The following is a 27654-nucleotide window of genomic DNA, read 5'->3' on the forward strand; positions in this document are numbered from 1 at the left end:
TAATTACTTCAAAATGCTATTCTGTTTGTCATTCTCCTGCTTAAAACTCTTCAGTGGCACCTTTTTAGCCTCTATAATAAGTGGCTACGATACCTTGGATGAGCTCCACCTGCCCATCTCTGTAGCTTCATCTTTTCATCTTTGAGAACATCTATGTGACTTTCTCCTCCAGTCTCACTGTACCTCTCATTTCTTGTAATACCTCTCCTGTTTCCTCCTGTCCTCTCTTCTTCCTTCTGTATCTCTACATCCCTATCTCTGTCTCTCTCATCTCAAGAACTTGACCTGTGTTACTGCATTTGAGTAGAATATTCTTGCCTTTTCCTTGTCTGGTGATCCCCACTCCTCTTTCAGGTCTTGGATTAAACATCCTTCCTCAGGGAAGCCTCCTGACATGCGGTATCATCCACTGCAATAAACAAACAAGGCGGTGGGCATGGTTCAGATATGTTCATAGCAAGGTAAGATATTTTTTTCTTCCTCGCTGGCCCTCGAGTGTTAAGACAGTATAGTAATGTCTATTCTATTCAACACTTTATCACTAGGGCTTAATATTATGTCTGGTGCTTTGAAAAACATGTTTCTTCTTAATGATGGAGTGATTGACTGATCTTAGTTTCTGAAGCAAAATAACTCAAAAGGAATAGTGATTTCATAGCACCCTAAGTTGTTGTGCCTTTTCCTCCCAGAACAATTTCTCTGCATTCTCAAATTAGATGGCAAAATATCTTGACAGTGCCTGAAGTCTGAGATTAGTCACAAGAGGATTAGATCTTTAACCAACATGATGATAGCCCAGGGGGTAGATGATTATAGCCTAGCATATCGCAAGAGGACTTGGGAGAGTGAACACAGACTTGGCATTCCAAGATTTGCTGAAGCAACGGGAATGCCTCCTCGTCAATTTTGATAAAGGTCAGATTGTAAGAAATAAGAGTAAGTACCATTTAACCCAGTAGGCAGCACATGTATACCTCTATTTTCTCTAGAGCCTGAGAATATAAATAGTTGAAAGATGATTCAGAGAAATTAACTGATCCAGAATACGGTAATATATCATTGTCTGCCACCAAGTATCAGCATCTCAGCATCTTTACATGACACCCTTTTTCCCTGTATTTGCTCCTGCAGATATAATGAACTGAATCCTCACTTTTCCTAGACTCTTAGATCTACATTTTTAAAGCAATTTTAGCTAGTGCCTAAAGGCCAATAAGCTGAACTATATGGAGAAATCTACCAAGTACTTAAAATTACACAACCCTTCAGAGTCTTAAAGAAGTAATAAACTGAGCAAAAGAGGAAGTGAATGTCATCATCCCAAATTCTGCTCCTGAAATCTGTCCAGTCTTTATAGGTTTCCCATAAACATAGTCGTCCACATCTCACTAACCTCCAGGTCAGTGCGTGAGTGCACTTTCAGATATCTCAGACGCCTACCCAAAGAAAGATCAAAGACATAGAACCCAAATTCAATTACTATTATTGTAGGTGAAGGTGAGCTCTCTCTGTTGCAGTTGCATTCAGGGGTCAGAAAATTACAACCCACAGGCCACATCTGCAAGCAGCCAGCTTCCGTAAGTAAAATTTTATTGTAATATACTCATGGCATTTGTTTATGTATTGTCTACAGCTACATTCAATGCAAAGGCCAAGTTGCAGGGCTGACGCAGACACCATAACGCAAAGCCTAAAACCAACTGGCTCTGCAGAAAATGCTTGCTGACCCCTGCATATGTATCAGGTCCTGTTAAATCACCAGTTGGTCCAGAAATGGGGGATTAAGGTCAGGGTGTCTACTTCCTGAGGCCAGTATTGCAGAAGAAATAGTATAGGTAGTAATAAATAGGCAAGCGATCCCAAAATAGCATTGAATTTCCAGGTAGAAGACTTGAAAATGATGGCATCCTCTTCAAAGTTAGTAGTTAAAAAACAATATTTCAGTTTGAAGAAGGGAATTTCAGTCAGATTGACTGGATATATTTAATATGGGGCATCAGTGGGAAAAGGCAGAAACTTTTAGAAGCTCATAAAAGTGCAGAGCTCACATCTTAGGCCTTTCTGAAATCTCAGTACAGAAAAAGCCATTTATTTTTCATCAAATAATTACTGAGTACCCAGTGGTTTAAAAAAAAATATACTAGACCACTGAGTAGTCCAATAAGTGAAACTTAAAACTTGAAAATAGCTGTTTATTTTCTTTAAAAGCAAGATAAATGAATAATTTTTTTAAAAACTGTACACATATCCTCTATAATGAAGTACAATTAATATCATTTAATAGTCATTTAACTTTTAATAGGTTACTTAACCTGTTAGTGACCCAGTATCATCATTTGTAAGATACAGATGATAAAGGTCATAATTCATAAGGTTGTAAGAATTAAAGGAGCTATTATATTTAAAAGTCATAAAACACTTTTTGGTATAGAGTAAATATGAATAAACAAAAACAATCTGTTTGTTTTTCTTGTGAAGAGATGCACATTCAGATATATTACAATGGTTGTGGTAACCACAATCTCACTAATGTTCACATTCTCAATTATTCAGACTTGTCTCAAGGATGTAATTGGTGGTTGATAAAGGGATAACACTGGTCTTACCTGATGGAGATTTATTTTATTTTCTTATTCTGTTTGTCTTATGAAAAAACAAAGATGCCTTTATTTGGCATCTGCTTTTCATTTCTTACTTGTTGGTGGCCTGACCTCTTCTCTATACTTAGTTGTCTTCAGTCAAATTTATTTTCTTCTTCTTTCTCTGCGTTTTCTTACTTTCCACAATACCAGAGTTTAGATGTCATACCTTACAAGTGGGTCTAAATATTGTGACTGCACTTCATAAACTTTAAAGCACTGGTCAGATATTAATTTGTATTACTGCTTTCAGTCAATGAGAAAGTCCCTTGCCTTTTTGTCCCCCATCTAATATCACTTCCTGAGAGAGATGTGTGCTCTTAGAACATTCAGCTTTTCTCAACTTGGTCTTTTGTCTTCTGATTTTATGCCTTTCCAATATTGTGTGTAATTGGAAATCTGACCTTTATATACAGGAATCATTACAGTAGCTAAATAATGGAAAATAATAATACTTTACTTTCCATAGCATCTTATAAATATTAAATCAACTTTCACAGGCATTGTAAAACTGGACTGTGAGCTTGAGGCCAGAGACCATATTTTATTTATTTCTGCAACCTAACAACTTGCTTCCTCATATCTAGCCATTAGCAGGTGCTTAATAATGTTTAAAATGTAAATGTTCTTACCATAAAGGCCCTGTGTGGGATGCTTGTAGAGTACCATCTCCTGTATACAAATGAAAACTAAACTTATTAAAGCAAAGAGCACACAGAACCAGAATTTAGTATAATTCATTATTAAAAACTCTTTCTACTAAATTAGGGCTTTCAAAGCAAAGAAAAACAAGAGGATGGTTAGGGCTTGCAAAACAAAGAAAAAGAAGAGGATGGTTTCTCACGGACATCCTCATGATGTCACTTTCAATGACAGGGTGTTACAATGAATATTATTGTAAAAGAATGATAAGGCTGTAAAATGGACTGATATAACCAATAGTGACATGAAGAAGTTTCTTGGATTAATAATTTTGATGGGACAAATAAGAAAGTCACACTGGAAAGAATATTGGTTGACTGATCCCTTACTTTAAACACCTATCTTTCCAAAGATTATGACAAGAAGAAGGGTCAAATAAATAATGACATTTCTTCACTTTAATAACTTGGAAACTCCACTTCCTGCAGATAGAATTTCAAAAGTTAAACCTCTTTTGGATTATTTTCTACAAAATTTCAGTCGCTCTATCTACCCAAATAAGAGCTAGCACTTGAGGAGGTAATGATAAAGTGGAGAGGACGACTCAGATTCAAAACCTATAATCCCGGAAAACTTACAAAATATGGGATTTTGGTCAGGACAGTTAGTGAAAGTGAAACTGCATCTATGCAACCTTGAAATTTACATGGGTGAAGGAAAGAAACTGCAAGAAACAATATTATTGGTCCTAATCTTGGTTCATGGCACCATATTTATGAAGACAATTGTTACCACAGTGTGACCACATCTGAAATATTGTTGAAAAATAAAACCAGAGTGTGTGGGACTATAAGAGAGAATCATGGTATACCAAACCTATTAAAGGAGAAATCTGAAAATCTACAGAGGGGAGAAATGACATTCTTATGGAAGGGAGAAGTGATTCTTCTTATATGGAAAGACAAGAGCCTAGTCTGAATGGTGACAGCTATTCATGATGCCTCCATAGCATCTACAGGAAAGGAAGACCAGAGGACTGGCCATCAGATGACTAAGCCCACTTGTATATTAGAGTATAATAAATATATGAAAGGAGTTGATTGATCCGATCAATATCTGACAAACTTCAATATCCTCTGGAAAACTCAAAAATGGTATAAGAAAGTGGGTTTGTATTTGAGTAATTGTGATTTATTCAATGCATTTGAATAATCTGAGACTGCTATATCAAAACCTTATGGTAACCATAAACTGAAAGTTTACAATAGATACACACACAAAGAATAAGGAATCCAAACACAACAGTAAAGTTAGTCATCAAATCACAAAAGAGGGGAAAACCAAACAAGTCATGGAGATGTAGTATACAGCAATACTGATTATAGTTAACAATACTGTATTGCATATTTTTAAAAAAAGGGAAGACCTACAAAAACAAGTCCAAAACCATTAACAAAATGGCAATAAGAACATACATATTAATAATTACCTTAAATGTAAATGGATTAAATGCTCCAACCAAAAGACACAGACTGGCTGAATGGATACATAAACAAGACCCGTATATATGCTGTCTACAAGAGACCCACTTCAGATCTAGGGACTCATACAGACTGAAAGTGAGGGGATGGAAAACAGTATTCCATGCAAATGGAAATCAAAAGAAAGCTGGAGTAGCAATTCTCATATCAGACAAAATAGACTTTAAAATAAAGACTATTACAGGAGACAAAGAAGGACACTACATAATGATAAAAGGATCAATCCAAGAAGAAGATATAACAATTGTAAATATATAAGTACCCAACACAGGAGCACCTCAATATATAAGGCAAATACTAACAGCCATAAAGGGAGAAATAATGAGCAGCGTTAACACCCGACTTTCATCAATGGACAGATCATCCAGAGAGAAAATTAATAAGGAAATACAAGCCTTAAATGGCATATTAGACCAGATGGACTTAATTGATATTTATAGAGCATTCCATCCAATAATAGAAGAATACATGTCATTCTTCTCAAGTGCACACAGAACTTTCCCCGGGATTGAGCACATGTTGGGCCACAAAGTGACCCTTGGTAAATTTAAGAAAATTGAAATCATATAAAGCATCTTTTCTGACCACAATACTATGAGATTAGAAATCAACTACAAGAAAAATACTGCAAAAACACAAACAAACATCTGGAGGATAAACAATATGCTACTAAACAAGCAAGAGATCACTGAGGAAATCAAAGAGGAAATCAAAAAAAATACCTAGAGACAAATGAAAATGAAAGCATGATGATCCAAAACCTGTGGGACAAAGGAAAAGCAGTTCTAAGAGAGAAGTTTATAGCAATACTATCTCAACTCAGGAAACAAGAAAAATCCCAAATAATCAATCTAACTTTACACCTAAAGCAACCAGAGAAAGATGAACAAGCAAAACCCAAAATTAGAAGGAAATAAATCATAAAGATCCGAGTGGAAATAAATGAAACAGAGATGAAGAAAACAATAGAAATGATCAAGGAAACTAAAAGCTGGTTCTTTGAAAAGATAAACAAAATTGATGAACCTTTAGCCAGATTCACCAAGGAAAAACAGGAAGAGGGCTCAAATCAATAAAATTAGAAATGAAAAAGGAGAAGTTACAATGGACACCACAGAAATACAAAGGATCATAAGAGCCTACTATAAGCAGCTACATGCCAATAAAATGGACAACCTAGAAGAAATGGAAAAATTCTCAGAAAGATACAATCGCCCTAAACTGAACCAGGAAGAAATAGAAAATATGAACAGACCAATCACAAGTACTGAAATTGAAACTGTGATTGAAAAACTCTTATAAAAGTCCAAGACCAGATGGCTTCACAGGTGAATTCTATTAAACATTTAGAGAAGAGTTAACACCTATCATTTTGAAACAATTCCAAAACATTGCAGAGGAAGGAACACTCCCAAACTCACTCTATGAGGACACCATCCCCCTGATACCAAAACCAGACAAAGATGCCACACACAAAAAATTACAAGCCAATATCACTGATGAACATAAACACAAAAATTCTCAACAAAATATGAGCAATCCAAATTCAACAGTACATTAAAAGAATCATGCTCCGAGGAGCTTCAAGATGGCGGAAGAATATGACGTGGAGATCAACTTCCTGCCTACAAATACATCAGAAATACATCTACATGTGGAACAACTCCTACAGAACACCTACTGAACGCTGGCAGAAGACCTCAGACCTCCCAAAAGGCAAGAAACTCCCCATGTACCTGGGTAGGGTAAAAGAAAAAACAAAAAACAGAGACAGATGAATAGGGACGGGACCTGCACCAGTGGGAGGGAGCTGTGAAGGAGGAAAGGTTTCCACACACTAGGAAGCCCCTTCACGGGTGGAGACTGTGGGTGGTGGTGGGGGAAGCTTCAGAGCCACGGAGGAGAGCGCAGCAACAGGGGTGAGGAGGGCAAAGCGGAGAGATTCCCACACAGAGGATCAGTGCCGACCGGCACTCACCAGCCCAAGAGGCTTGTCTGCTCACCCACTGGGGTGGGCGGGGGCTGGGAGCTGAGGCTTGGGCTTCAGTCAGATCCCAGGGAGAGGACTGGGGTTGGCTGCATGACCACAGCCTGAGGGGGCTATTGGGCCACGGCTAGCCAGGAGGGAGTCCGGGAAAAAGTCTGGAGCTGCCAAAGAGGCAAGAGACATTTTCTTGCCTCTTTGTTTCCTGGTGTGCGAGGAAAGGAGATTAAGAGCGCCGCTTAAAGGAGCTCCAGAGATTGGCATGGCTGAGGCGATCAGCGTGGACCCCGGAGACGGACATGAGATGGTAAGGCTGCTACTGCAGCCACCAGGAAGCTGGTGTGCAAGCACAGGTCACTCTCCACACCTCCCCTCCCGGGATCCTGTGCAGCCCGCCACTGCCAGGGTCCTGTGATCCAGGGACTTCTCCAGGAGAACACACGGCGCGCCTCAGGCTGGTGCAACATCACGCCAGCCTCTGCTGCCTCAGGCTCGCTGTGCATTCCATACCCCTCCCTCCCCCCGGCCTGAGTGAACCAGAGCCCCCGAATCAGCTGCTCCTTTAACCCCGTCCTGTCTGAGAGAAGAACAGACACCCTCAGGTGACCTACACACAGAGGCGGGTCCAAATCCAAAGCTGAACCCTGGGAGCTGTGCGAACAAAGAAGAGAAAGTGAAATTTCTCCCAGCAGCCTCAGGAGCAGTGGATTAAATCTCCACAATCAACTTCATGTACCTTGCATCTGTGGAATACCTTAATAGACAACGAATCAACCCAAATTGAGGAGGTGAACTTTGGGAGCAACGATATATATATATTATTTCCCTTTTTCTCTTTTTGTGAGTGTGTATGTGTATGCTTCTGTGTGTGATTTTGTTCGTATAGCTTTGCTTTTACCATTTGTCCTAGGGTTCTGTCTTTTTTTTGGATGGTTTTTTGCACTTGTTATAATTGGTGGATTTGTTTTTTGATTTGGTTGCTCTCTTCTTTCTTTTTTTTTTTAATTAAAAAACTTTGTAATAATTTAATTTAATTCAATTTAATCTTCTTTCTTTCTTTTTTTCCTCCCTTTCATTCTGAGCCATGTGGATGACAGGCTCTTGGTCCTCCAGCCAGGCATCAGGGATGTGCCTCTGAGGTGGGAGAGCCAAGTTCAGGACACTGGTGCAGAAGAGACCTCCCATCTCCATGTAATATCAAATGGCAAAAATCTCCAAGAGATGTGCATCTCAACGCCAAGACCCAGCTCCACTGAGCGACAAGTAAGCTCCAGTGCTGGACACCATATGCCAACAACTAGCAAGACAGGAACACAACCCTATCCATTAGCAGAGGGGCTGCCTAAAATCATAATAAGGTCAAAGACACCCCAAAACACAGCACCAGACGTGGACTTCTGCACCTGAAAGACAAGGTCCAGCCTTATCCACCAGAACACAGGCACCAGTCCCCTTCACCAGGAAGCCTACACAACCCACTGAACCAACCTTAGCCACTGGGGACAGACAGCAAAAACAAGGGAAACTAGGATGCTGCCGCCTGCGAAAAGGAAACCCCAAACATAGTAAGTTAAGCAAAATGAGAAGACAGAAAAACTCACAGCACATGAAGGAGCAAAGCAAAAACCCACCAGACCTAACAAATGAAGAGGAAATAGGCAGTCTACCTGAAAAAGAATTCAGAATAATGATAGTAGAGATGATCCAAAATCTTGGAAATAGAATGGAGAAAATACAACAAACTAAACTTTAACAAGGACCTAGAAGAACTAAAGAGCAAACAAACAGTAATAAACAACAAAATAAATTAAAAATTCTCTAGAAGGGATCAATAGCAGAATAACTGAGGTAGAAGAATGGATCAGTGACCTGGAAGATAAAATAGTGGAAATAACTACTGCAGAGCAGAATAAAGAAAAAATAATGAAAAGAACTGAGGACAGTCTCAGAGACCTCTGAGACAACATTAAACACAGCAACATACGAATTATAGGGGTTCCAGAAGAAGAAGAGAAAAAGAAAGGGACTGAGGAAATATTTGAAGAGATTATAGTTGAAAACTTCCCTAATATGGGAAAGGAAATAGTTAATCAAGTCCAGGAAGCACAGGAGTCCCATACAGGATAAATCCAAGGAGAAACACGCCAAGACACATATTAATCAAACCATCAAAAATTAAATACAAAGAAAACATATTAAAAGCAGCAAGGGAAAAACAACAAATAACACACAAGGGAATCCCCATAAGGTTAACAGCTGATCTTTCAGCAGAAACTCTACAAGCCAGAAGGGAGTGGCAGGACATATTTAAAGTGATGAAGGAGAAAAACCTACAACCAAGATTACTCTACAGAGCAAGGATCTCATTCTGACTTGATGGAGAAATTAAAACCTTTACAGACAAGCAAAAGCTGAGAGAGTTCAGCACCACCAAACCAGCTTTACAACAAATGCTAAAGGAACTTCTCTAGGCAGGAAACACAAGAGAAGAAAAAGACCTACAATAACAAACCCAAAACAATTAAGAAAATGGGAATAGGAACATACATATCGATAATTACCTTAAATGTAAATGGATTAAATGCTCCAACCAAAAGACAAAGACTGGCTGAATGGATATATAAACAAGACCCGTATATATGCTGTCTACAAGAGAAATACTTCAGGCCTAGGGACACAAACAAATTGAAAGTGAGGGGATGGAAAAAGATATTCTATGCAAATAGAAATGAAAAGAAAGCTGGAGTAGCAATTCTCATATCAGACAAAATAGACTTTAAAACAAAGACTATTACCAGAGACAAAGCAGACACTACATAATGATCAAGGGATCAATCCAAGAAGAAGATATAACAATTGTAAATATTTATGAACCCAACATAGGACCACCTCAATACATAAGGCAAATACTAACAGCCATAAAAGGGTAAATCGATAGTAGCACAATCATAGTAGGGGACTTTAACACCCCACTTTCACCAATGGACAGATCATCCAAAATGAACATAAATAAGGAAACACAAGCTTTAAATGATACATTAAACAAGATGGACTTAATTGATATTTATAGGACATTCCATCCAAAAACAACAGAATACACATTCCTCTGAAGTGCTCATGGAACATTCTCCAGGATAGATCATAACTTGGGTCACAAATCAAGCCTTGGTAAATTTAAGAAAATTGAAACCGTATCAAGTATGTTTTCCAACCACAACGCTATGAGACTAGATATCAATTACAGGAAAAAATCTGTAAAAAATACAAACACATGGAGGCTAAACAATACACTACTTAATAACCAAGTGATCACTGAAGAAATCAAAGAGGAAATCAAAAATACCTAGAAACAAAAGACAATGGAGACACAACGACCCAAAACCTATGGGATGCTGCAAAAGCAGTTCTAAGAGGGAAGTTTATAGCAATACAATCCTACCTTAAGACACAGGAAACATCTCCAATAAACAACCTAACCTTGCACCTAAAGCAGTTAGAGAAAGAAGAACAAAAAAAACCCTAAGTTAGCAGAAGGAAAGACATCATAAAAATCAGGTCAGAAACAAATGAAAAAGAAATGAAGGAAACGATAGCAAAGATCAATAAAACTAAAAGCTGGTTCTTTGAGAAGATAAACAAAATTCGTAAACCATTCGCCAGACTCATCAAGATAAAAAGGGAGAAACTCAAATCAATAGAATTAGAAATGAAAAAGGAGAAGTACAGTTGACACTGCAGAAATACAAAGGATTGTGAGAGATTACTAAAAGCAACTCTATGCCAATAAAATGGACAAATTCTTAGAAATGCCCAATCTTCTGAGACTGAACGAGGAAGAAAGAGAAAATATGAACAGACCAATCACAAGCACTGAAATTGAAATTGTGATTAAAAATCTTCCAACAAACAAAACAAACAAAAGCCCAGGACCAGATGGCTTCACAGGCAAATTCTATCAAACATTTAGAGAAGAGCTAACACCTATCCTTCTCAAACTGTTCCAGAATGTAGCAGAGGGAGGAACAGTCCCAAACTCATTCTACGAGGCCACCATAACCATGATACCAAACCAGACAAAGATGTCACAAAAAAGAAGTCTACAGGCCAATATCACTGATGAACATAGATGCAAAATTTCTAAACAAAATACTAGCAAACAGAATCCAAAAGCACATTAAAAGCAAGTGGGTTTATCCCAGGAATGCAAGGATTTTTCAATATATGCAAATCAATCAATGTGATACACCATATTAACAAATTGAAGGAGAAAAACCATATGATCATCTCAATAGATGCAGAGAAAGCTTTTGACAAAATTCAACACCCAGTTATGATAAAAACCCTCCAGAAAGTAGGCACAGAGGGAACTTACCTCAACATAATAAAGGCCATCATGACAAAACCACAGCCAACATCGTCCTCAATGGTGAAAAACTGAAAACATTTCCACTAAGATCAGGAACAAGACAAGGTTGCCCACTCTCACCACTATTATTCAACATAGTTTTGGAAGTTTTAGTCACAGCAATCAGAGAAGAAAAAGGAATAAAAAGAATCCAAATCAGAAAAGAAGAAGTAAAGCTGTCACTCTTTGCAGATGACATGATACTATACATAGAGAATCCTAAAGATGCTACCAGAAAACTACTAGAGCTAATTAATGAACTTGGTAAAGTTGCAGAATACAGAATTAATGCACAGAAATCTCTTGCATTCCTATACACTAATGTGAAAAATCTGAAAGTGAAATTAAGAAAACACTCCCATTTACCATTGCAACAAAAAGAATAAAACATCTAGGAATAAACCTACCTAAGGAGACAAAAGACCTGTATGCAGAAAATTTTAAGACACTGATGAAAGAAATTAAAGATGATACAAATAGATGGAGAGATATGGATTGGAAGAATCAACATTGTGAAAATGACTATGCTACCCAAAGCAATCTACAGATTCAATGCAATCCCTATAAAATTTGCACTGGCATTTTCCACAGAACTAGACGAAAAAATTGCACGATTTGTATGGAAACACAAAAGACCCTGAATAGCCAAAACAATCTTGAGAAAGAAAAACGGAGCTGGAGGAATTACGCTCCCTGACTTCAGACTATACTACAAAGCTACAGTAGTCAAGACAGCATGGTACAGGCACAAAACCAGAAATATAGATCAATGGAACAGGATAGAAAGCTGAGATATAAACCCACACACATATGGTCACCTTATCTTTGATAAAGGAGGCAAAAAGATACAATGGAGAAAAGGCAGCCTCTTCAATAAGTGGTGCTGGGAAAACTGGACAGCTACATGTAAAAGAATGAAATTAGAACACTCGCTAACATATACAAAACTAAACTCAAGATGGATTAAAGACCTAAATATAAGGCCAGACACTATCAAACTCTGAGAGGAAAACATAGGCAGAACACTCTATGACATAAATCACAGCAAGATCCTATTTGACCCACCTCCTAGAGAAATGGAAATAAAAACAAAAATAAACAAATGGGACCTAATGTAACTTAAAAGCTTTTGCACAGCAAAGGAAACCATAAACAAGATGAAAAGACAACACTCAGATGGGAGAAAATATTTGCAAATGAAGCAATTGAAAATGAGTAGTCTCCAAAATATATAGGCAGCTCATGCAGCTGAATATCAAAAAACCAAACAACCCAATCCAAAAATGGGCAGAAGACCTAAATAGACTTTTCTCCAAAGAAGATATACAGATTTCCAACAAACACATGAAAGAACGCTCAACATCATTAATCATTAGAGAAATGCAAATGAAAAGTACAATGAGATATCATCTCACAGCAGTCAGAATGGCCATCATCAAAAAATTTACAAACAATAAATTCTGGAGAGGGTGTGGAGAAAAGGGAACCCTCTTGTACTGTTGGTGGGAATGTAAATTGATACAGCCACTATGGAGAACAGTATGGAGGTTCCTTAAAAAACTAAAAATAGAACTACCATACGATCCAGCAATCCCACTATTGGGCATATACCCTGAGAGAATTATAATTCAGTAAGAGTCATGTACCAAAATGTTCATTGCAGCTCTATTTACCATAGCCAGGACATGGAAGCAACATAAATGCCCATCAACAGATGAATGGATAAAGAATATGTGGCACATATATACAATGGAATATTTCTCAGCCCTAAGAAAAAGAAAATTGAGTTATTTGTAGTGAGGTTGATTGATCTAGAGACTGTCATACAGAGTGAAGTAAGTCAGAAAGAGAAAATGAAATACCGTGTGCTAACACATATATATGGAATCAAAAAAAAAAAAAAAAGGTCATGAAGAAACTAGGGGCAAGATGGGAATAAAGGCACAGACCTACTAGAAAATGGACTTAAGGATATGGGGAGGGGGAAGGGTAAGCTGGGATAAAGTGAGAGAGTGGCATGGACATTTATACACTACCAAATGTAAAATAGCTAGCTAGTGGGAAGCAGTCGTGTTGCAAAGGGAGATTAGCTTGGTGCTTTGTGACCACCTAGAGGTGTGGGATGGTGGTGGGTGGGAGGGAGGGCGATGCAAGAGGGAAAAGATATGGGGACATATGTATATGTATAACTGATTCACTTTGTTATAAAGCAGAAACTAACACTCCATTGTAAAGCAATTATACTCCAATAAAGATGTTAAAAAAAATAAAAGAATCATGCTCCATGATCAAATGGGATTTATCCCAGGGATGAAAGGATTTTTCAATATCCCCAAATCAATCAGTGTGATACACCATGTTAAGAAATTGAAGAATAAAATCCATATAATCATCTCAATAGATGCAGAAAAAGCTTTTGACTCAAATTCAACACCAATTTATGATGAATACTCTGCAGAAAGTGGGCATAGAGGGAACATACCTCAACACAATAAAGGCCATATATGACAAACCTAAAGCCAACATCATATTCAGTGTTGAATATTTGAAAACATTTCTTCTAAGATCAGGAACAAGACAAGGTTGTCCACTCTCACCATTATTCAACATAGTTTTGGAATTCCTAGCTACGGCAATCAGAGAAGAAAAGGAAAAGGAATCCAAATTGGAAAAGAAGTAAAACTGTCACTATTTGCAGATGGCATGATACTATATATAGAAAATCCTAATGACACCACAAGAAAACTACTAGAGTTCATCAGCTAATTTGGTAGAGTTGCAGGATGAAAAATTAATACACAGAAATCTGTTGCATTTCTATACACTAACAATGAAAGATCAGAAAGAGAAAGAAACAATCCAAAGCGTCAGAAAGAATAAAATACCTAGGAATAAACCTACCTAAGGAGGCTAAAAGACCTGTACTCTTTAAACTCTAAGATGCTGATGAAAGAAATAGATGATGACACAAACAGATGGAAAGATGCACCATGATCTTGGATTGGAAGAATCAACGTTATCAAAATGACTGTACTATCCAAGGCAATCTACATGTTCAATGAAATCCCTATCAAATTACCAATGGCATTTTTCACAGAACTAGAACAAAAAATTTTACAATTTGTATGAGACATAGAAGACCCCAAATAGCCAAGGCAATTTTGAGAAAGAGGAACAGAGCTGGAGGTATTATGCTCCCTTGCTTCAGACTATTCTACAATGCTACAGTTATCAAAACAATATGAGGGCTTCCCTGGTGGCGCAGTGGTTGAGAGTCCGCCTGCCGATGCAGGGGACACGGGTTCATGCCCCGGTCCGGGAAGATCCCACATGCCGCGGAGCGGCTGGGCCCGTGAGCCATGGCTGCTGAGCCTGTGCGTCCGGAGCCTGTGCTCCGCAGGGGGAGAGGCCACAACAGTGAGAGGCCCGCGTAATGCAAAAAAAAAAAAACAACAATATGAAATGGGCAGAAAAACAGACACACACAGCACTAGAACAGAATAGAGAGCGCTGAGATAAACCTACACACTTACGGTCAATTAGTCTACAATAAAGGATGCAAGAATACACGATAGAGAAAAGACAGTCTTTTCAATAAGTGGTACTGGGAAAACTGGAGAGCTACGTGTAAAAGAAGGAAATTAGAACATTTTCTCACACCATATACAAAAATAAACTCAAAATGGTTAAAGATCTAAACATAAGTCTGGTAACTATGAAATTCCTAGAAAAAACATAGGCAGAACACACTCTTTGACATAAATCGCAGCAATATCTTTTTTGATCCATTTCCTAGAGTAATGGAAATAAAAACAAAAATAAACTAATGGGACCTAATTAATCTCAAAAGCTTTTGCACAGCAAAGGAAACCATAAACAAAATGAAGAGACAGCACATAGAATGGGAGAAATATTTGCAAATGATATGACCAAAAAGTAATTAATCTCCAAAATTTACAATGAGCTCATGTAGCTCACTTAAAAAAAAAAAAAAGGGCATAAGACCTGAATAGGCATTTCTCTGAAGACGACATACAGATGGCCAATAGGCACAAGAAAAGGTGTTCAACATCGCTAATTATTAAAGAAATGCAAATCAAAACTACAATGAGATATCACCTCATACCAGTCAGAATGGCCATCATCAAAAAGTCTACAAACAGTAAGTGCTCTAGAGGGTGTGGAGAAAAGGGACTCTCCTACACTGTTGCTGGAAATGTAAATTGGTACAGTCACTATGGAGAACAGTATGGAGTTTCCTTAAAAAACTGAAAATAGAGCTACCATATGATTCAGCAATCCCACTCCTGGGCATGTTTCTGGAGAAAAACATGGTTCAAAAGGATACACGCACCCCAGTGTTCATTGCAACACTGTTTACAATAGCCAGGACATGGAAGCAACTTAAATATCCATCTAACAGATGAATGGATAAAGAAGTTGTGGTACATGTATACAACGGAATATTACTCAGCCATAAAAAAGAATGAAATAATGCCATTTGCCGCAACATGGATGCAACTAGAGATCATCATACTAAGTGAAGTAAGCCAGACAGAAAGACAAATATCATATGATATCGCTTATATGTAGAATCTACAAAAAATGATACACATGAACTTATTTAGGAAACAGACTCACAGACTTAAAAAACAATCTCATGGTTACCAAAGGGGAAAGGTGGGGGGGGAATAAATTGGGAGTTCGGAATTGACATATACACACTACTATATTTAAAATAGATAACCAACAAGGACCTACTGTATAGCACAGGGAACTCTGCTCAATATTCTCTAATAACCAAAGTGGGAAAAGAGTTTTAAAAACAATATATATATATATATATATATGTATATATGTATAATTGAATCACTTTGCTGTACACCTGATACTAACGCAACACTGTAAATCTACTATAGTCCAATATAAAATAAAATTTTTTAAAAGGCAGTTACATTTGAGTTTAGGATTTCTTCAAGAACCAGACATCACTCTTATCTTCAAATAAAATATTTCTGTGTCCCCTGTTCCCCCATGAAAGTAACAGAAAATTTCCATGAAAATGGAAAACAAAATGACTTACTGTGTTGAGTTGGAAAAAAGTGTCAGAGTAATCCCTACCTCCTTCTCCATCTTTGAATCTGCATAAGTTTATATCAGCTACATTTACTGAGAACTTATATATGCCAAGCATGATATCATATTCTAGGGATAAAGAGGTCAATAAGATGTGACACCAATATGCAAGAACCTTACAGTAAACTGAGGAAGACAGACAATACTGAGTATCTATTTTGGAATACTTTTAAACTAATAAAATTAGAAAAAATAATAGAGATTTAGTGCATATTTTAAATTTGACAAGTCAGCAAAATGTCTCCTCAGACAAATCTTTGGAGAGTTGAATGGAGAACATTTTCCTCAGCAGCACACTATTTTCTCTTTAGAATACTCACCATGATGTCTAAGCGAAACTTGTCAAGGATCCACTACTTAGGGTGAAACAGCATAAGGAAGAGAAGGGAAAAATATCAGGGATCAGTGAGTTCTTTCAGGGAAGAAAATTTGAAACCTGGTGGGGAAACCAAAAGAGGGCAGTAATGATTAACTGTTAACTCCAAATAGAAAGTCATATCCATAGATTTTTGTAAAATTCATTAATTACTGTAATACAAAGCAGCAAAAGCATAGGTACTTAATTAATATTCACTGAACAAATGAATACGTAAATTTTGTGGCTGGAGGAGTAAAGCAATAAAATCCCCCTATCAACCTGTTGAGGATAACAGACATTTCTGCATTTAAGGATTCTTCACCTTTAATCAATAAGTTGGACTTCATGAAGAAAAAAAAATTTGAGATGATTACTACATTAGACGTGAATGAAAGTTGGCTTTAGAAACACTGGATATATGGAGTAATTTTGTTGTTGCTTGTTTGTTTCCCCTGGCCATTGGTATTGATTTATACAATGATAAAAACGTATGCAAACTCATAAATATGTGTGGTAGACTAATTCCCCACCCCACCTCTCAAGATGTTGTAATCCTAATCTCAGAAACCTGTGACTGTTACTTTTCATTGCAAAAGCTCTTTGCAGATGTGATTTAGCTTAAGAACCTGAGATGTGGAAACTATAAGCTAATATGCTTTAAAACACCACATTTGTGGCAATTCGGTACAGTAACAATAAAAAAAAATACAGTTGACCAACATTTAAACATTGTAAACTTTATATTCAGGCATGGGTATCCTGTATCTTTGGAAAATAAAAATATCTGATAACCTCCAACCTTCTACCCATATACCTGCATGGAAACAATCGACAGGCATAGAGTCCTTTTCAGCAGGTGCATGAGCACTAAAACCATCAGTTACCCTCTTTAAAAATTATTCCCAGCAGCCCCACATATTAATGTAACCTGTATGGTCCCTGTGGAATTTGAGTCATAATCCTATTAGGCCATTATTAGACACTTAAGGGTATGAATAGGGTAACTGTTATTTACAACCCTGTGAAAACATGAGGAATAGAATCAGCATCAAGAGTAAGAGATGCTAGCAGAGGAGGCTAAAGTATTTGAGATGTTCTACAAGGTCATTTTGTTCTGTTTGCCAAGGTATTTTCCATAATTTCTACCAACCAACTGATACTTGACTCTCATACACACATCTCCTTTGTACAAAAAAACACGTTGAAATAAAGTGTAATCATTTGTTGAATACACCATGCCATTTCCTCCCTTATTGTCTTTGAATGTGCTTTTTCCCCCATATGGGATGTTCTTTCCTTTTGGTCTTGTCAGACTTCATTCAAAACCAAAATGAAGATTCAGTGCTGTGCATATTTTTTGGGAAGCAGCAGCGTGCTCTTGAGTCCCAACCTCAGTTCTTCTTCTTTCCTCACTTATCAATGAGTCCAGGTTTCATAAGACAGGATCAAATAAAATCCATGTATTCTAATAATGTCCTTATTGATCATTATATTCAACATGCATGCCTTGATTTGTTTGTTCATAAATATTAAGCACCTTATATATGGTAGACATTGTATAAGGCACTAGTGACATAACCTTGAAAAAATACAGATCATTCTATCCTAGAGCTTAGGGCAGAATTCAATGATGATGGAAAGCTCATTTTCCATCTTTATAACCACAGTGCTAACACAGTGCCTGAGAATTAAGTTACTGATAAATACCTGAAGGAAGGAAAGAAGAAAAAAGAGTGAGAGAATGGGAAAAGAAAAGGGAAAGAGAGGAACGAAGAATGAGAAATAGGGAGAGATGAGAGAGAAACAGGAGAGGGAAGAAGAGGCAGAGAAAGAACAGGGAATGAGTTCCCTGAATACCAAGTTCTCCCAACCAAAATTTGGGCTGGAGCTGGCCCTGAAAAAGAAAAATAAGCAAGTTTCTATAGAATATGTATAGCTGCCATCTTGACAAAAATTCATTTTTATTTCATGTAGAATATCAAAGAGTGATGCCATGTTTCACAAACTTTCCCACTGAATTATTCTAATAGCAAAGAGGAGTGAGGGAGAACCTCCGGAGTCTCTCAACCCACTAGAAGAGGGGAATTTCTTTTAAGTCTCTGGATTTATTTGAAAAATTCATGTAAATTTTATATTCTACTCATAATACAGCCACTTTAGTTTAAATATAAAAAAAACATTAGTTTTCTCTAAAACCTGCTCGTAAAATTTATGCCCTAGGAAATTGCATCCATAGTTACTGTGCGGCTGCTTATCCCACCCAACACACCACCACCTACTTGGCAGTAATAGGCATATACCAGCTTGCAAGGCAATGGACTGGGGAACCATCTGGGTCAGGTAGTCTCTGAAAAGGTCCACAATGACTATCACTGGAAACAGTGAATGGGACTTTTTGCCACTAACAGTATAGCAGGGAGAGATATCCACACAAAGAATCATCTGCTCTTACTTTATATGCTTGGAGTCCTTTAAGTATTTTAAAACAGCAATTACCATTTAAGAAGTTCCATTTTATCTGTTCCTAAATCAGTTAATAATATGTATTTTCCTTTTAATATCCTTCTGAGGAGACTAAACTGCCTCTCACATAATTCCATTAATCTGCACATTTCCCTTTCAAAGATGGACATTTTCATCACTTAAAGTACCTTATTTTATACCAAGTTAATATCTAATATCAAACGTTTCTCTGGCTTAAATAATAGCAATATTTATAATTGGATGGCAGTTAGAATTTGAGCTTTAAATCTAGAGAATATTTTGCTATTAAGTTAATACAATAAAATGGTTGGAACTCTAAGAATTTTTTAACTTGTGGGTATATTATATCTATATTTATGAGTCTATTTTTCAAATTCATAGAAATATTTATAGTAGTAGATTTCTCACTTATTAGGAATGACCAGTTCTGGATGTAATAGTTTAAATAGATATTACTAAGTATGTTGGCATGTATAAATGTAAATGATGCTGCTTCAATTGGACTGTGTAAAAAGACATGTATATTCTGCACAACTGAATGTCTTACATACCAGAGGGCCAATTACAAAACCCTCCTTTTTCTGTGTTTAGTAGAAAGCTTTATAAAATATTTGATAATTCTTTTCCAAAAGACATTGGAACCACTCATTCCCATTATTCAGATAATTCAGCCTGGAAGTTGCTCTCTTTCTGTCAGGATCAGAGGATGGTTTATAAAGCCACCCCACAGAGAGAAGGTATTGGTAGTAGGCATTTTCCAGTATGTGAAGTGGAATAGAGCATGTCCCTGACCTGCCAAAATTGCTTGAACATGTTGAAAAGCAAAAAAGGACTATACATTTAGAATAATAGAACTATTATGGCATTTCAAAAAACTTTAAAATAGGTGCAGAGGGTTATCAGCATCTCTGTCTGAAATTAATATGATAATTATCAGCTTTTACTTTAACAAGTGTTCAGTCCAACATGAATCAATTTACACAAATATTATTAAACTCCTACTTTTTTATGGACTGATTATACAACAGTGATAAAAACATACACAAAAAGCATTCTTTTTTATGGTGCTTACAGTCTAGTTGGTGAGATATAGATCAGAAATTATCTGATATTTATTTAGCAGGACTGTTTATTGTCAAAGGGCTATGAGGGAAAATGAAGCAGGGGGTAGAACTAGAGTGTACTGGCAAGGTGGACTCTATGCAGGTTTGTCCAGATATGGCCTCACTGAGGGCTGGCAGCTGAGTTTTACAAATGAAAAAGGAACCATGTAACTAAATACCCAAGGAAAGTTATGCTAGGCAAGAGGACCAATAAGCTTGCCTTATTCAGTGAGTAGCAAGAGTACTGGAGAAGTGTGAATAAGGACTGTGATAAGTGATAAATTCAGAAATAAGCAGGACACAGGTCACATAAGTCCCTATAGAGATGGTGAGGAGTTATGTGTGAGGAGTGTTATGGAAATTCTTTGGAGTGGCTTCAGCAGCTACGTTTCTTGATCTTATTTATGGTTAAAAGAAGATCACTCTGTTGTGTAGGAACAAAGTAAAAATAGCCAGGGAAAGAGTGGAAGGTAGGAGAGAAGTTAGGAGAAATCATGATGGTCTAGAAGACAGGGACAGGGAACTTGTTGATACTAATATGTATGTTGTGCAGGGATCCAATTTAAGATATGTTTTGAAACCACATGATCATCTCAATAGGTGCAAAAAAAAGCATTTGATAAAATTCAACATCCATTCATGATAAAAACAGTTACCACAGTGGGTACAGCAGGAACATATCTCAACATAATAAAAGCTATTTATGACAAACCCACAGCCAACATAACACTCAGCGCTGAAAAGCTGAAGGCCTTCCTGCTAAAATCTGGAACAAGACAACCATTTCTATTAAACATAGTATTGGAAGTCCTAGCCACAGCAATCAGACAAGAAAAATATAAGGTATCCAAATTGGAAGGGAAGAGGTAAAATTGTCATTATGTGCAGATGAAATGATTATATATAGAAAACCCTAAACACTCCATGCAAAACCTACTAGAACTGATAAATGAATTCAGCAAGATAGCAGGATACAAGATTAACATACACAAATCTGTTGCATTTCTTTACACTAACAGTGAAATATCAGAAAGAAAAAGCAAACAACAAAAAAATCCCTTTTAAATTTGCATCAAAAATGTAATAAAATGCTTAGGAATAAACCTGACTAAGAAGGTGAAAGACTTATATGCTGAGAACTATAAAACACTGATAAAGGAAATTGAAGAGGATTTAAAGAAATGGAAAGATATCCCATGCTCTTAGATTAGAAGAATTAATATTGTTAAAATGGCCATACTGCCCAAAGCAATCTACAAATTTAATGCAATCCCTATCAAATTACCCATGACATTTGTTTACAGAACTAGAACAAATAATCCTAAAACGTGTATGGAACCATAAAAGACCTAGAGTTGCCAAAGCAATCCTGAGGAAAAAGAATAAAGCTGGAGGCATAACCCTCTCAGACTTCAGACAATACTACAAAGCTACAGTAATCAAAACAGCATGGTTTTGGCACAAAAACAGACATATGGATCAATGGAACAGAATAGAGAGCCAAGAAATAAACCCACATGCCTACAGTCAATCAATCTTAGACAAAGGAGGTAAGAATACACAATGAGAAAAGACAGTCTCTTCAGGAATTGGTGTTGGCGAAACTGGACAGCTGCATGTAAATTAATGAAGTTAGAACACACCCGCATGCCACACACAAAAATAAACTCGAAATGGCTTAAAAACTTAAATACAAGACATGATACCACAAAACTCCTAGAAGAGAACACAGGCAAAACGTTCTCTGACATAAATTGTAGTAATGTTTTCTTAGGTCAGTCTCCCAAGGCAATAGAAATAAAAGCACAAATAAACAGATGGAACCTAACCAAACTTATAAGCTTTTGCACAGCAAAGGAAACCATAAACAAAATGAAAAAACAACCTACAGAATGGGAGAAAATATCTGCAAATGATGCAACTGACAAGGCATTAATTTCCAAAATATAAAAACAGCTCATATAACTCAATAACAAAAAAAACAAACAACCCAATCAAAAATTGGGCCAAAGACCTAAATAGATATTTCTCCAAAGAAGATACACAGATGGCCACGAGGCACATGAAAAGATGCTCAACATTGCTAATTATTAGAGAAATGCAAATCAAAACTGCAATGAGATATCACTTCATATTGGTCAGAATGGCCATCATCGACAAGTCTACAAATAATAAATGCTGGAGAGGGTGTGGAGAAAAGGGAACCCTTCTACACTGCTGGTGGGAATGTAAATTGGTACAACCACTATGGAGAACAGTATGGAGGTTCCTTAAGAAACTAAAAATCGAGCTACCATATGTTCCTGCAATCCCACTCTTGGGCATATATCCAAAGAAAACCATAAGTTGAAATGATACATACACCCCAATGTTCATTGCAGCACTATTTACAACAGCCAGGACATGGAAGCAACCTAAGTGTCCATTGACAGATGAATGGATAAAGAAGATGTGGTACATGTATACAATGGAATATTACTCAGCAATAAAAAAGAACAAAATAATGCATTTGCAGCAACATGGATGGACCTAGAGATTGTCATACTGAGTGAAGTAAGTCAGACAAAGACAAATATCATATGATATCTCTTATATGTGGAATCTTAAAAAAAATGGTACAAATGAACTTATTTACAAAACAGAAATAGACTTCCCTGGTGGTGCAGTGGTTAAGACTCTGTGCTCCCAATGCAGGGGGCCCAGGTTTGATCCCTGGTCAGGGAGGTAGATCCCACATACATGCCACACTAAAAGTTTGCATGCCACAACTAAGGAGCCTGTGTGCCGCAACTAAGGAGCCCACGAGACACAACTAAGGAGCCCACCTGTCGAAACTAAGACTGAGCACAAATAAATAAATAAATAAGAAAAGCAGGTGTTCACCAGGATGCAGTCGAACCAGAACAAATATTTAAAAAAAAACAACAACAACCAGAAATAGAGTCACAGACACAGAAAACAAACTTACGGTTACCAGGGCGGGGAAGTGGGGCCGGTGGGGGGCACTAAGGGATAAACTGGAAGATTGGGATTGACATATATACACTACTATATATAAAATAAATAACTAATAAGGACTGTATAGCACAGGGAACACTTCTCAATACTCTGTAATGACCTATATGAGAAAAGAATCTACAAAAGAGTGGATATATGTATAGGTATAACTGATTCACTTTGCTCTATACCAGAAACTAACACAACATTGTAAATCAACTATACTCCAATAAAATTTTTTTAAAAATAAAAAATAAAAATAGAACAACCCTATGATCCAGGAATCCCACTCCTGGACATATATCTGGAAAAGACAAAATCTCTAATTCAAAATGATACATGCCCACCAATGTTCATGTTCATGGCAGCACTATTTACAAGAGCCAAGACATGGAAACAACCTAAATGTCCATCAACAGAAAAATGGATAAAGAAGATGTGACGTGTGTGTGTGTGTATATATATATATATATACACATACATATATATGCATCTATCTACCTAAACAGACACAGAATGGAATATCACTCAGCCATATAAAAGAATGAAATAATGCCATTTGCAGCAACATGAATGAACCTAGAGATTATCATACTAAGTGCAGTCAGACAAAGACAAATACTGTATGATGTCACTTATATGTGGAATCTAAAATATAATACAAATAAACTTATTTGCAAAACAGAGACAGACTCACAGACATAGAAACCAAACTTATGGTTATCAAAGGAGCAAGTGGGGGTAATAAATTAGGAGTTTGTAATTAGCAGATACAAACTACTATATAAAATAAACAACAAGGTCCTATAGTATAGCACAAGGAACTATATTCAATATCTTGTAATAAACTATAATGAAAAAGAAAAAAATATATATATATACACATTATAACTGAATCACTTTGCTGTACACCAGAAACTAACACAACATTGTAAATTAACTATGCTTCAATTTAAAGAAATAAAAAATATATATACCAATATATGCTTTGAAAGTAAAAGCAATAAAACTGCTGATGCCTTGGGTATGAGGAGTGGGAAAAAATGGAAAACTAGAATGATAGAAGGTTTGGTCTATACATCTGTGTGAATATCAGTGTCAATAATAAAGATGAAAACCGTGGGGGGCGTGATCAGTTTTGGGGAATCAGGAGTTGTTTGCCACTCATTAAGTTTGAGATGTCAATGAGATATTCAAGTGGAGATGCACAATAGTTAACTGGAGAGTTAGTCTGCAGGGGATGGGAGAAGTTAAAGGTAGAGCTATGTATTTGAATATTGTCAACATATGGTTCTTATTTACAGTAATGTTTCTGGATGAGAACGGTTTTAACTGAAAATTTATTTAGAGAAGAGTGACAGAGATTGATCCCTGATTTATTTCACCACTTAAACATTAGAAGTAAGCTAGAAGGAGCCAACAAAAGAACTTGAGAAGCAGTATCAGGAGAAGTGGGAGGAACATCAGGAGACTGAGGATCCTCAGAAGCCGAAGAAGAAAGTGATTCATAAAGAAGAGGTAATTGTGTCAAATGCTACTTTGTTCAAGTGAGATGAAGCTGATAATTACCACCGGACATATCTAGATGTAAATCTTTGGAGAGTCAGTCGATGATATAGTGGAGGCCAAACTACTAATTAGGAGTGTACTGAGTACACAATGGGGATGAAGAATAGAAACCTGTACGTTTAGGCGGTTTTGAGTCATTTGCCCATAAAGGATCACAGAGTATTGGGGTGGTAGCTGGAGGAACACCGAGTCAAGGGATTTTTTTAAAATATGAGTTATGGGCTTCCCTGGTGGCGCAGTGGTTAAGAATCCACCTGCCAATGCAGGGGACATGGGTTCGAGCCCTGGTCCAGGAAGATCCCACATGCTGCGGAGCAACTAAGCCCGTGAACCACAACTACTGACTAAGCCTGCGCTCTAGAGCCCGAGAGCCACAGCTGCTGGGCCCACGTGCCACAACTGCTGAAGCCCGTGTGCCTGAAGCCCGTGCTCTGCAATGAGAAGCCACCTCAATGAGAAGCCCATGCACTGCAACACAGAGTAGCCCCCGCTCGCTGCAACTAGAGAAAGCCCGCATGCAGCAACAAAGACCCAGCGCAGCCAAAAATAAAATTAATTAATTAATTTTTAAAAATGAGTTATAATAGTATGTTTTACTGTGATGGCATTGATCCAGCTTATCAAGGTCTACATCTCCATTAATAATCATTCCTTTCAAATGTTTAGAAAAAAGCTTAATTATAGCCATTTATATTGCTCAGGATTTCATAGCATAGGCTAAAATTTCAAAGATGGAAAGGGGCTTGTAGTTGCCCAGTCTGCTCCAATCTCCTATTTGTTCCTTGGCTCATTTCTACATAATAAACTACAATGTCTCTCCTGAACAACTGACTACCACCCAGGATAGAAGTGATAATTGCTACAATTTAACAATTTTTTTTGTCATCTCCAGATATCAACAACAAAGAAATCTTGGATTATTTTTGTCCAACAACTAAAATTCCAGATGACAAGACTGATTCTGATATTGTGCAAATCTTTGTTTTATAGCTTTGATTATGTCCTGACTATGGAAAGACATAGGAAGTAGGTGTTTCAGTTGCCGCCAGTGTCATCTGACTAAAAATTAAAATAAAAATATTAGGTTGCATTAAGAGAAGAATAGGGTGAAAATCAAAGGAGGTGACCATCTTTTACTTTCCTCTTCTAATTATACCAGACTTGATAAATGGTAGTGATGTTATATTTATCTAATATTTTTGGTAGGTTTTTATGTGCCTGGTTCTGGGAATAGAGAAAAAAGATACAATCCCAACATTGAAGAGGCTCAGAATCAAATAGGAATAGTACAGACAAGAAATTGCAACAGTGTGTAAAATGCTCTTACTCTATGATGTACAGGGGGCTGTGAATAGAGCATCCAGAGGGTTGATACCCAATTCAATTCTTGCCCTTTCTTCCCAGAATACATGGTACTACCTGATCAAGATGGTAATAAAAAGAACAAAGAGAACATTGTAAGATGAGAAGGGCTGCCACACTTTCAAAGGTTGCATGCTACATGTTGGTTTTTGACAATCAAGAAAATGTGTAGGGGCTATTAAAAATAAAAACAATTAACATATTAACAACATGCTGAGCACTTACTATGTACTAGGTGAATTAATTTCACCATATTAACAAACTCTATAAAGTAGGTTGCAGAGTTTAATCTCTCTTTTACAATGAAGCAAAGGAAAGGCATGGAGGTGAGTTGTTTTTCCAAGGTCACAGAGCTGTATTGGCAGGGATTAGTTCATACCAGTCAGTTCAACTTCAGAGCCTAACTAATGCTCAACTCTGACAACTAAACCAGAGGGTGAGGATGTTGAAACTGTGACTTATGAGGAATCAATAAAATAACTCCTCTCTCTTCATCTCCAGGTTAAACATCCTGAGAGCATCTGAGACGGTGAGGGTCATGGTTAGAACATTTAAATACTTAAAATAAAGCAAAGTATTTTTCCCACACGAGACATTTATGTGACTCCTGATAATAGAGCTAGGAGTGAAATATCAAAGTTATAAGAGACAGAATTTATCTAATAAAAGGGATCCATTGATTTTAAAAAAGTCTCTTCTGTCATTAGGCAGTAAGCCAAAACCACATGACCAGAATTGTTCAATTATATGTCATCTACCACAATCATATGATTAACCAAAATTAACACATCTCAGTGTAAAAGTGCTTAAGGAATAGAAAAAAATTACATTCCAACTAAGCTTTAGAAAGCTTCACCTGAAGTGAAAACAAACTTTAATGTATCTGGTCATGCTATGGTTTAGAGCTATTGACTGAAGAATACATCTGTAGAGAATGGTTTTGGGAATCTTCCAAGAGAAAATAGAATGTTAAAAATGATCTGATACAAATTTTAATAGATCTAGTGGAACTGCTGCTTACAAGTTACATAAAGTCTTTGAATCTCTTGTTTCTTCACCAGTAATATAGGAATAATAATGTCTTCCAGAAATACCATACAGAATTGAGTTTACTCATAATGCAACACTTTCCACAGTTCCTGGTATGTAATACATAGTAAATATTTTCATGTTATATATGTAAATGAATAGCATGGCCTATACTTACTGACAGTTTTTAAGTTGAGCAGTCAGAGAGAGGTACACTTAGTGGCATAGAGCTGTCTAATTTTGTTAGCTTGTTTTCAATTAACTCTATTGTTTTTGTAAATTTGTAATAGAAAATTACATTAAAAATGTATCAAATTCAGAAATATGAAAAAAAAGAAACACTGATTGCACAAAAGTAACCACAGTTAACACAGCAGAGCATTTTATGATGTAATGAACTCTTTT

The 27654-nt window shown here is 36.9% G+C and overlaps 1 long non-coding RNA gene across 2 annotated transcripts in view; it reads right to left on the reverse strand.

Moving 5' to 3' along the window:
- LOC308606257 overlaps positions 1-27654 on the reverse strand; it is a 1608653-nt gene that overhangs the window by 2855 nt on the left and 1578144 nt on the right. For both annotated transcript variants that reach the window (XR_014013787.1, XR_014013788.1), the window contains 3 exons: positions 16668-16783; positions 3272-3311; positions 319-409 (listed from right to left, as the gene is read on the reverse strand). This is a non-coding gene — a long non-coding RNA (uncharacterized lncRNA). The remainder of the gene's footprint in view (positions 1-318; positions 410-3271; positions 3312-16667; positions 16784-27654) is intronic.

This window comes from Mesoplodon bidens (assembly GCF_964165515.1).
Source record: "Mesoplodon bidens genome assembly, chromosome: 18".
Lineage (NCBI taxonomy): Eukaryota > Metazoa > Chordata > Mammalia > Artiodactyla > Ziphiidae > Mesoplodon > Mesoplodon bidens.